Raw genomic sequence first — 13,094 nt, forward strand, 5'->3', positions numbered from 1 at the left:
AACCAAAACTCACTGCCGTGGAGTCGGATCTGACTCATAGCAACCCCTCCTTAGGTTTGCGAGGTGGTATCACTATGGAAGTAGATTCCCTAACCTTCTTTCCAAGGAGTAGCTAGTGGGTTTGAGCATCCAGCCTTCCAGTTAACAGTCAAATGCCTTAGGCACTATGCCACCAGAGAATTCCTTCATCAAAGATGAAGGAAAAAGATACCAGGGATGGTTACATTAATTTCAGAAAAGTCAACTTCAAGACAAGTAATATTACCAGGAATAAAGAAGGACATTTTTAATGATAAAGGAGTCACTTCATCAGGACAATATTACAATCCTAAATGTATATGTACCTAATAACAAGCTTCAAAATACATGAAGCCAGAACTGAAACAAGAAATAGCCAAATTTACAATTATAGTTGGAGACTTCAACATTCCTTTTTCAGTAATTGATAGAATGAACAAACAGAAAATCAGTAAGGATATAGAATCATTGAACATCACTATCAATCAACTTGACATGATTGACATGGATAGAGCACTATACCCAACATATGCAGAATACACATTCTTCTCAGAGACACATGGAACATTCTCTAGGATAGACCACACTGACTATAAAAACAAATCTCAATAAATTTAAAAGGATTGAAGTCATACAGAGTGTGTTCTCTGACCACAACAGAATTAAGTTACAAATCAATAATAAAAATATGTGTGGAAAATCCTTAAGTATTTGGGAATTAAATGACATACTTTTAAATAATCCATAGGTCCAAGAATAAATAAAAGGGGCAATTAGAAAGTATTTAAAAAATGAATAAAAAGGAAAACAGTGTCTTAGTTCTCTAGTGTTACTGTAACAGAAATACCACAAGTGGATGGCTTTAATAAACACAAAATTATTCTCTCACAGTTTAGGAAGCTAGAAGTCTGAATTCAGGGTGCTGGGTCTAGGGGAAGGTTTTCTCTCTCTGTTGGCTTACAGTTTAGGAGGGAGGTCCTTGTCTCCTTTCAGCATCTGTGGGCCCAGCATACCTTGGAGATCTCCATGTGTCTTGGCATCAATCTTTGCCTTGGTCTAGGAGGTTACCAGTCCAAGGATGCTGAGTTCAAAGGATGTGCTCCTCCCAGCTCTTCTTTCTTGATGGTAGTAGGTCCCTCTATCTCTGCTTATTTCTTTAGTCTCTTTTCTATCTCAAAAGAGACTGATTGAAGATACAACCTAATCCTGTAGATTGTATCCTGTCTCATTAACGTAATTGCCTCTAATCCTGCCCCATTAACATCATAGAGGTTAGGATTTACAACACATAGAATAATTAGATCAGATCACATCATTGGGGATGATTACATCATTGAACCACCAAACTACCTCATTACATAACCGGTGGACCACTGAGAATCATGGCCTAGTCAAGTTGACACATAATCTGGGGGGACACAATTCAATTCATGACACACAGTTTATGAAAATTGGTGGAATGCCTCTAAAGCAGTACATAGGGAAAAGTTTATAGTTTCTAAATACCTGTATTAGAAAAGGAGAGAGATCTCAGCTTCCACTTTAAGAAGTTATAAAAAGAACAGCAACGACAGTAGAAGGAAAGAAATAATAAAGGTAAGAGCAGAAATCAACAAAAGCAACCAGGTAAACGATAGAGAAAATCAATGATACCAAAAGCTAGTGCTTTGAAAAGATCAATTCAATTGATGAACCTAGAAAGGAGGAGGAGCAGGGAGAAAACAAACTGATAAACCTCTAGCTTGGCTGAACTGGTTACATAGGTGTATACATTTATCAAAACTCATTGCATTGTATGCTAATAATGGGTGCATTTTATTGTATATAAATTTTACCAAAAAATGGGCAAAAGATTTGAACTGATACTACACAAAGGAAAGCATATAAATTGGCCAATAAACACATGAAAAGTTGCTTAGTATCATTAGTCATCAGTGAAATGTAAATGAAAGATACAATGAGATATAGGTACACATCGACTAGAAGGGCTAAATGTTTTTAATTGATAATACCAAGTGGATACGGAGTACCTGGAACTTTCTTCCATTGTTGATGTAAGTATAAAATGGTACAACCATTGTGGAATTTGGTCTGGTAATTTCTCATAACATTAAACATAAGCTAATGCTTTTGGCCCAGTATTTCTACTCCTAGGTATTTATCCAAGAGAAATTAAAGCACAGTAACCTCAAATTGGAAAAAGTTCAGTTTCAACAGGTGAGTGGGTAAGGAAATTGTGGTAAATCCATAGTATATCAACACAATGGTATATCATTATACAATATAATTTGTATCAATATACAACATATACATAATGGATATTCAGCAATAAAATATGGCCGGTGCAATATTTCACTGCTACAAACTACTGATACATGTTACAGCATGGAGAACCTCAAAAGCATTCTGCTGATTGAAAGAAGCCAAGCACAAAAGGCTAGATGCTGCTTTTTTTTTTTTTTTCTTGAAATTCTAGAATAGGCAAAACTAACCTATAATGAATGACAGAAAGTAGGATAGTGGTAGTCATGATCAAGGAGTAAGGGTGAGATTGATTGCAAAGGGCTTCAAGGACACATTTTGCTATGATGGAAATGATAGGAATCTTGATTGCAGTGGTGGTCACACCCAGGGTCATTCCTAGAATGCTCAGGGACTAGACAGATAGTTTCTGTGAAGCCCCTATCTAAACTAATCGTGCGAAACTCAGTTTATCAGTACCATTCTGGTGGCTCAAACTCATGCAATTCTGTGAAAGAAATGTTGCACAGGCCAGTGCCCTCCTAGAGTTGAATCTCCTTTAGGTGATCCTATGGAATGATGCCGTAGCTGAGAGGCTTGGAGTTCCTCGGGACAGCTGGTCAACCCCGAGCACTAGGGGTGATAAAAGGGGATGGAGAATCAGAGAGTGCCCTGAAGAAGAGATAAACATAAACCAGGCCCCATACTCGTGTGGATCCATTCTGGACTATGAGGATCCAATCTCAATGACAGTGCTGGCCCCAGCCAGTCCTAGGCACTGGAGTGGGACTTAGAAAATTTTAAGGAAGGTGCATCAAATTGCAGGGGTCCCCTGTCACCTGGGTCTAAAGGTGGTGTTTTGAGTCTGTAGAGGTGCTGTAACAGAAGTACTGCAAGTGAATGGCTTTAACAAACAGGGATCTATTCTCTTACAGTTAATGAGGCTAGATGTCTGAGTTCAAAGTGCCAGCTTTAGGGGCTGGGTGGGAGGCCCCTCGACCTTGGGCTTCAGCTCTGCCTTCTGTTCCAGGCCCAGTAGAGCTGGTGGCTTTTTCTGACTCACACAGCTTCTGGCTGCTGAGGCTGACAAACCCGAGATCAACAGGTAAAATGGTATAGTCCCAAGATTAGTAGACAACACAGCAGGCCACTAGTTAAAGTCCAGGAACAATCTCAAGATTGGCAGGCAACATGGCAGGCCACTGATAACTCAGCCAAATGCAGGATCCAGATGTGCCAAGATGCTTAAGACCTTTCTCAAAGCATCTCTTTATATACTGGAAGCAGGCCACATCCCAAAGTCAACTAATTAGCTGCTCACAGCTGATTCCACCATGGAGTTGATTACACCATAGTCAATTTAATCATGGGGAATAAATGCATCCAGCTGCCCATCCACTCAAAACCACAGCCCAGCCAAGTTGATACACAACCTTAACTACAGCAGGTGGTGTTAGTTACATTGGTATACATATTTGTTAACTTAACGGATTGTACACTTACAATGAGTATATTTTCTTATATGTAAATTATACCTTAATAAAGTTGAGTAAAAAATACTAACAATTTTTAAAAAATTATCTCAGATGCCCAGGAACAATCAGTTGTCTTAAACATGGATGTTCTGGGAAACTTTTGTCAGTTGGTTCTCAGCTACCTGCAGGAACACATCCAAGCCCATTAAGTTGCCATACAAGGCACTTCCAAAACAGCCCTGACCTACCTCTTCAGCCTCAGTTCCTGTCTCTCCCTTCCTTGCATATTCCGAACACACTAAACATTTAACCAATCACTAAAAACAACTCCCCTTTGCAGGCCTGTGCCTCTACACACTAGGTTCCCACTGCTGGAAATGTCCTTCTAGAGCCATACCATTTCCACCCAAGAAATGCCTACATATCTCTCAAGGGCCATTGAAATTTCACTTTTTTATTTTTTTTCAAGTCTGACTTTGATGTTTGTTTCAGCCTGGCTTTAACTATATGAAAATGTTGGAGGGGGTGTAGAGCTTTGATCTGGGCATCCCTCCAAATTTTACTTTTTTAATGTAGTCTTTGGTGACCCCCAAGCAGAGTTTAATGATCCTTCTTTGATACCCTTACAAGTCTTGGAACACACTTCTCATGGCTATAACAGTTGTTAACAGTTGGTACCTGTTTAGGGGTTTTCTCCCATACCAAACTGCAAATTCCTCCGGGGCAAGACCAGACCTTCTTCAACTCAGCACCTAGCACAGTGCCAGGCACATTTTAGGTTCTTAATACAAGCTGCTGGATGAATGAGTGAATACCTGTGGATGGTGATGAGTTTATCCATTTCCTTTTGGGGATTCTTTAATGGGAGCCTTCATTGGAAAGAAGGAGCTCTGGTGGTGTAGTGGGTAAGGTTTTTGGCTGCTAACCGGAAGGTCAGTGGTTCAAACCCATCAGCTGCTCTGTGGAAGGAAGATGGGGCAATCTACTTCTGTAAAGATTTAAAGCCGCAGAAACTCAATAGGGGTCGTTATGAATCAGGATCCACTCGATGGCAGGGAGTTTGGGTTTTTTGTTTCTTTGTTTGTTTCACTGGAGAGCTGGAGAGTGGTTTCACCACAAAAAGTGACAAACAAGAAATTTTAAGATCCGGAACAGCCCAGAGAGGAGAGATACTTGGTCAAGGGGTACATATTAATCCCCCAGATTATGCCACTGATGTATTTCAGCCTTTCCAGGGCTTGTATTTGTGAGATGGCCAAGCTTGAGGTTAAATCTGTAGCTGGTAGTAGGTGTTAGATGGGGAAGGATGAGGCAGTCTGCATCTATAAAGATTTACAGCCTTGGAAAGCCTGTGGGGCAGCAGTTCTACTCTATCCTATAGGGTCACTATGAGTTGGAATTGACTTAATGGCAGTGATTTTAGTTTTGGGGTTTTTATTATGTATGAGGTGCTGATATAACCACTTTTTGTTTATTAACTCATTTAATCTGCACAATAACCCAGGGAGGAAGGAGCCATCAAGTTGAATCATATGAAATAAGTAGTGTTCAATCTTTTTTTTTGACCTAAAAGAATACTATTTTCATATGGTTCAGCCTAATATTGTTGTTGTTGGGTGCCATCAAGTCGACTCCAAATCACAGCAACCATAAGTGACAAACTGCCCCATAGGGTTTTCTAGGCTGTAATCTTTACAGGAGCGGTCTTTCTCACACAGAGCTGCTGGGTGAGTTTGAACTGCCAACCTTTTGGTTAGCAGCTGTTCTGGTTCCCTAGTGCCGCTCTGACAGGAATATACCACAGATGGGAAGGCCTTAACAAATAGGAGTTTATTCTTACAATTTGGAGGCTCTAAGTCCAAGTTCAAAGTGCCAGGTTCTAGGGGCTGGGTGAAAACCCCTCAACCTTGGGGTCCAGCTCTGCCTCCTACTCCCAGCCCACTGGAGCTAGAGGCATTTCTTCACTCAGATAGCTGCTGGCTGCTGGGGCTGAGAAGCCCCAAGGTTGACAAGTCAAAAGGCACAGTCCTGATGTTACCAAACCACATGGCAGGCTATTAACTTAAGTCCCAAGGTTGGCAGAGCATAGCATAGCAGGCTACTGAGCAATGACAAGGCTACATGCAGGGTCCAAGCGTGCCATAAGCTAGAGACCATTCCCAAGGCTTCTCCTTGTATACAGGAAGCAGACCATATCCCAAAGGCAGCTACTCAGCTGCTTGTGGTAGATCCCACCATGGAGCTGATTGCCAGTCTCATCTTGGGGAATAACTACCACCAGCTTCCCAGCCACTCAACCAGGCCCAGCCAAGTTGACACACAAACATAACTACCACAGCAGCTTAACCATTGAACCACCACCATCCCCTTTTTAGAGCTAAGGAAACTAGGATTCAAGGAAGTAGGGTCCCTTGCCTAACTTTTGAGATCAGCTAGTGAATGACAGAACCATGATTTGAAAATTCATCCATCTGACTCCAGAGCTGGTGCTATATCCCGCATGCTACTCGGCTTCCATCATTTGTGAAATTCCTGATACAAGCCAGTCCATGGAAGCTAAGAGGTCGGACAGGGGCGGACCTGGCTAAGGTTTTAAATCCTCTTTTGCAGCTGGTGGGGGGGGGGGGAATGAGCTGGCTTGGCTTGCAAACATTAGCCTCTTAGTGGTTATGTTTCCAATTTATTTTCAGTCTCTCCCTTTTCCAGAACCTCCTCTTCCACCACACACACACACACACACAGAGAAGGGAAGAGCCAAGCAGCTGACTCACACTGCTGTTGTCTTGACTTTGTTCACGTAGGCTCAGCTGGCTTAAGACTCCTACTCCAGCCTGGGAGCTGTCCTCACTTGGCACCTAGAGGAACCTCTGCACTCTCCCCTCCACTGTAGAGGTAGCTAGACACGGTGCTCTTGCCCTGGGGGTAGGCAACCATTTGAGTTTGGTAGAGGTTCAAGGCTGAAATCAAAGTCGATGCCTGAGCAAGGGCACAGGCAGCAGTAGGGCAGCCCTGCCAGCTGGGCCTTTGGGACTTGGGCAGAGAGCACAGCATGTGGAAGGCCCCAACCCCACTGATATCTCTTCTGCCCACTCACCAAGCCTGGTGAGCTGCTTGCTGCAGCAATAGGCTAACAGTGTTGGAGGCTGGGAAGAAAGGACACATGGTACAATATGCAAAGATTCCCCCACCCAGGAGAGGCTCACAATGACCTCAGCTCATAGTGTGATAGTAATGACAGAGTGCTGCTGGGATGGGCAGGGAATGGAGGCCAAGGAAATGCAGAGCTAGGCAGAGCCTCGGGAGCTCTGGTAGCATAGTGGCTAAGACACTTGCCTGCTAACCAGACGGCTGGCGGTTCAAACCCACCAGCCACTCCTCGGAAGGAAGGTTGGGCAATCCTACTTCCGTAGTGATACTGCCTCGGAAACCCAAGGAGGGGTCGCTATGAGTCAGGGCCGACTTGACGGCACATAACAACAACAACAACAACAACAGGCAGAGCCTCAGACTCAACTGGGGCTGATGAATGGAGGGAGAGGCTGAATGTTCAGGAAGACTTCCCATGATCCTTCATCTTGAGATGAGTGCTGGTTGGGGGAAGAGTCAGGTTGACCAGGAGGTGGTCTAGGGCTACAGGCCCTGGGCCTCAGGAGGAAAGAGGAAATAGTTCAAAGCCTTGTCTTCCTGTTTCCTCCCTCATGAGGGGCAGCCTGAGATGTTGCAAAGCATCCTAGGCTAAGAGTTAGGAGGCCTGGGTGGTAGTCCCAATTCTGCCTCCTGGAGCAAAGGCCTTCCCCACTCTGGGCCTTAGTCTCTCCCATCTGTACAATAGATGGGTAGAGTGAAGAAAGCGATGATTAAACTAGAGTCACGATTTTCAAACTTTTTCCTTTTGGAACACTTTCTTTAAACACAATCTGTTGTGGAAGCTCAACATGTAAGGGGGAGAAAAGGGGAGCTGCTGGAGGCTTCCCTCCTCTCCCAGAGGTGCCCCTAGAACCTCTACAGCTCCTCAGAGACCACTGGGTTTACAGATTACTGGGTCAGAGCGGTAGTTCCCAAACCTGAATGGAAATCAGCATTCATTACCTGGAGGGTGATTGTTGTCCCCACTCCCTGAAATGTTCTGATTCAGTAGATCTGGAATGGGGGTGAGACTTTTCCTTTCTAAAAAGTTCCCAGATGATGCTGACACTGCTGGTCCAGGGACCACACTTGGAAAACTACCATGTTACATTATGCCTAAGAGCCTTTCTGTGATTCATGCCCAATCATTCAATGTTTACATTAATTGACCTCAGACAGGTTTTCTATATGAAAGCACAGGACAGCAGCTGGCCTTGTGCCTGGCACAGAGTAGGCACTCAATCAAAGCTGGGGGCACTGAATTCTAAATGCCTGGTCTACATATCTCCTTAGATATAAAGCCATGCTAGCTACTGGTCAAGTGATTGATACAGCCCTATGTCTTTCCTTTAATGAGTTTACAGTCTGCTATGGCCTCTCCACCCCCCGCCCAGGAAATAACACCCCCTCTGATGTCTTAAATTCCACCTTTAGAGGTTATTCCATGCAAAGCATTATCCTTTCCAGACATTCTCTTTGTTCCAAGGAAGCCCCCCTCAGCATTTCAAAAGACATCTTCCCAGTGTTGTAGGGAGCACAGCCTCTATCCTCTGTTGAGTTCTTTCAGGGCAAGATACCTGTGTCCTTCTTCCCAGCAACCGCCATGGCTCCTAGCCCAGTGCCTAGCACTCGTTGACACTCCACATAAGTTTGTGGAATAGAATAAAGGAAGCATGAGGGGCCCCTCTGTGACCCAGCCCACGCTCTAGGGTCACTAGCCCCCCTAGGAGGCCTGTCAAGATTACTCCTTGGGGAAGGGCATGGGGGAGGGACAGGTCTTCTGCCACCTTAACCTGAGTGTGCTGCTGAGGTGGTTTTGTGAACTGGCTCCAGGAATGTGCGGGGCCTCCCATTCCCCATATCCTCACCACCTTCTTAAAAAACTTGGCACTAACCCTGGTGACAGACGTGCTCATTTCCCTTTGCTCTGTCATTGTGTTAAGTGACTGCCAAAGGCCTTTTCCTAAAGAGTCAGCACATTCCTCAGGCCTGAGAGTGGGAGCCCATCTGGGCCCGGAGCGCTTCCTTTCCTTTATTGTGCTATTTTGGCTTCCATTTCCCATTTGGACAGGAGCATCTTCCAGCCGGTGGGGAAGGGGAGAGGGTGGGGAGGAGCACCACAGCCTGCCTGCATTTCTCACTCATCTCGTCGGTTTTGCCGGAAATCAATTACCAATCCTCAGACTACGTGCCAGCCACTGCCCTAAGCTCTCTGCACATGTTCAGTCAGTGAATTCTTGCAACGGCCCTGTGAGGAAGGTCTGGTGATGATCCCCACTTTCCAGAGGGGAAAACAAGGCTCAGAGAGGTGAAATGGCTTGCCCATGGTTAAACACTATGTGATACAGTTGGGATTTGGACCCAGGTAAGCCTGGCTCTGGAGGCTGAGTTCTTACTCATTGGCTCAACCATCTCGCAGGGTTTGACTTCTTTAGGCTGTGGATCTGGGCCAAAATGGTATGTGATGCCATGGCCCCTGTCCCTCCCCTGTCTGAACACAGGACCTAAGAGTCAGCTACATTAACAGCAGAATTCCTTGCAGAGCAGGAGGTTGTCTCCATCTCTTCCCACTGACCTACTCAGTGTGATGTTGTTTGACCTCCCTGATCCTAGTTCAACAGGAGAATGTGGACTCTACCCTAGGGTTAGTTGCAAAGGCCTGATGTTTTGCATTAGCAGAACAGCTGCCGGGAAGCCAGGGTTGGCTATGTGCTCTTCTCTTCATGCATTGCCTCATTTAAGTCTCAAAGCAATCCAAAAGGAGGTTTTGGGGAAGAACGGAGGCTAAAAAGAGCTCCCAGCCAACCAAAGACTCAGTGCTCGTGTGTTTTATTGCTACATTAGGAGTTAAATAGCTAAGTAGCCTTTGTGAAAGGAGCCCTGGTGGTGCAGTGGTTAAACACTTGGCTGCTAGAATCCACTGCAGGAGACAGATGTGGCAATCTGTTTCTATAAAGGTTTACAGCCCTGGAAATCCTATGGGGCAGTTATACTCTGTCCTATAGGGTCACTGTGAGTCAGAATTCAACTCAATGGTGATGACTTCAATGGGTGAGCCTTCATGGGGTGTTAATCATTGTTGAAACATGCTCAAGTACTGATTTATTCACTCCTCACAACCACCCCATGAAGTAGGTACCATTATTATCCCTGGATCACTCTTTCACACATGAAGAAACTAAAGTATGGAGGAGAGGTCAAGTAACTTGCTACCGTCACACAGCCATGAAGTGGTAATTCTGGGATTTGAACTCAGACTGTTAGATACCTGGTGTATCCTCCTCATCACTATACTGTGCAACCTCTTAGCACTGACATCATCTCAAAGCACTTGAGGGGCCATGTTACCATAATGCCCTCTACCTCTTCTTTGCCTTGTCTCCCTGCAATCCCAATTGTACTTGATCTTCCCAGTAACCTAGAAAGAACTGAAGGTTCTGGAGTGAGACAGTCTAGAGCTCAAATTACAGCTTGGTAATTCACTAGCAATGTGACCTCTGCCTCTTTCTGTATCTCAGTTTCCTGATCTGTAAAATGGGTGTAATAATGGTAATGACCTTATAGAGTGGTTGTGAGCATTTAGGTCAAGCAGGGTAGATTCCCCACCGCCACCTCCACCACCGTCTCCTGTTGCATCTTCCCCAGCCCAGCCCCAGCATCCTGCAAGGGAAATGGTGCTTCAGGCCCTTTCACTTATCAGTCTTGCCCTCCATGTCTGTGTCTTCCTGTTCCAAATGAAAGGCAGCCCTCAGTTACAGATTCCCTAGGCTTTTCAAAACTTGATAATTACTATTCCTCCCAGGAGATCAGAGAAACCCATTTCCCTAGCATGCTACACAGGAATGCTATTGTCATTTGGTAACTCAAACATGGCCAAGGTCGCCCAGCCTTTCTCCTTTCTTCCCTGCTCTTAGTATAAGCAGAGAATAGAAATTTGACTGAACCATACACCAGGAGTACTCCATGGCCAGGGCTCCTGGCAAAGAAATTCACAGCAAAGAAGGGCATCTATTTCAAAGATGTATTGGGAATCCCAGAATTCCTTGCTACACCAGTGACTGTCAAGTAAACCTCTGCTTCTTGCCTTCTATACAGAAAGTGTTTACATACTGGGCAGGAAATTGTCCAGTATCTTTCCCACCTTCATAAATGTCTTTGTCTTGTAATTCCGGTCTCTTCTAGTTACTACGGGAGCTCTGGTGGTGTAGTGCTTAAGGCTGCTAACCAGAAGGCTGGTGGTTCAAACCCACCAGCCACTCCTCGGAGAGAAGACAAGGCAATCTACTTCTGTAGAGATATCACCTCAGAAACCCAAGGAGGGGTTGCTATAAGTCAGAACTGACTTGATGGCAGTGAGTTTTGAGCTAGTTACTACTGGTGTCTTGTATCTTGAGCTCAGTGGGGTGGAGCATAGGCAGTCAGAATAGAAAGTCCTTTCGCTTAGTCCCTCAACCACAGGCCTAGCCCTAACCCGGGCCACTGACTGAGCCCTAATCCTGGCCCTTAATGTTCCCTAACCCAGTTTGCAGACTGAGCCTAAACCCTATTAACTGATGGCCCTTAATCTCATTCAAGGGCTGAGTATACAATTGCAGAACAAGGAAACTCAGATCTAGAACAATAAAGCAACTTGGGCCAGCATCACACAGAACCGCTCTTCCACCTCAGCTATATACTCACCCTTAACTTCAGCCACAAGGGACAAAACTATAAGAGTATGGCTGCACCTATGCAAAGGCTTCCCTATCACTAATGTTTGAACTCAAAGGACAGGTGGGTGGACAGCTCATCCTTGTCTCTGAGGGAGAACCTGGCTGTTCCAGTCTTCCTAAGGTATTGGGAGCTGTTAAAAAGAATTGTTGTCTAGGGAGAGTGATTTGTATGACAAAGGAAATCAATAAATTGCTGTTGAATACAGTCCAGCCTCACTTATTCACACTAATTGGAGGTAGACCTTCAAATTAGTGGACCATCTGTATTGCAGGTTACTTGTAAAGAAATGACGTTTTATTGCTTTGAATAACTCACAGTAGCTCCAAGTAGGCTAATAAATTGTAGCTTAATCAAGGTCTTGGGAGACTTGCCTTAATGATATGAAAAGAATCCCTGGCATCAATCGTCAGCAGACAAATGGTGCTGCCAAAGGAGCCATTCCAGCCAAACAAAATACAAAGTTTGCTGCCTTGAAGTATGGAAACCACTCTCACAACGTCCATTTCTTCAGGTGGCTCCTTCTGCCCAGTGTGGGCAAAGAAAAGCCAGTTAGGGTCCAGGCCATTCCCATTTGGTACTCATGGAGTGTCTCTTAATGAGGTTTTACTGCAAAAGAAAACAATTGGAGAATGACCTTAGAAGCAGCAGGTGCAATCCATTTACCAATGGCATAAAAGATGGTTTGGAAATACTGTCACTTCCTTTAATTTTTTGTTCCTAAGAAGACATTGGAAAAATAAAAGTTACCAACACAAGTCAAGTACCTCAGTACTTTGTCAAAACCTGGAACAAACATTAAGGGAAAAAAAAAGCTGAAGGTCGAGAAAGGGAAATAAACAAGAAGAGTAAGTAAAGCTTGAATCACCCATTACCACCTGATGGTTCCTTAAAAAATAACAATAAAACCATGGCAGGAAATGCAGTTGATGGCACAGCTTGGCATCTTGATAGAGTGACTTGGCACACATTCCATACCCTTTTCTTTCACAGAAAGAAGTGAACTTTGGCTTCTGATTGAGATTGCCTTTTCCTCAAGGCCTCATAGAGCACAGGATTAGAAGATGCTCACCCAGCACTGGTACCACTGCTCTCCTGACCTCCTGAGACAGGAGAAGCAGGTGATTGGTTTTTGTTTGTTTGGGTTTTATTGTGATAAATACATATGCAACAAAACGTTTGCCGTTTCATCATTCATCACATCTGTAATTCAGTGACATTAGTTATGTCACTTTGATGACTAAAGTGCTCCTGACCCAAGCCATGGTCTTTTCAATTACCTCCTATGCGTGCAAAAGCTGGACAATAAAAAAGGAACACTGAAGAGGAATTGATACATTTGAATTGTGATATTAGTGAAGAATATTGAATATACCATGGTACCATGGACTGCCAGAAGAACAAACAAATCTGTCTTACAAGAAGTACAGCCAGTCTTAAAAGCTAGCAAGCTGCCATCTAGATGCAACGATGGGTCTCTCCTCATCCAGAGCAAAGAAGAATGAAGAAAACCAAAATTCATGG

The sequence above is a fragment of the Orycteropus afer genome, unplaced genomic scaffold, assembly GCF_000298275.1.
Source record: "Orycteropus afer afer isolate SDZICR_OR568_19922 unplaced genomic scaffold, OryAfe1.0 scaffold00253, whole genome shotgun sequence".
NCBI classification, from domain to species: Eukaryota; Metazoa; Chordata; class Mammalia; order Tubulidentata; family Orycteropodidae; genus Orycteropus; species Orycteropus afer.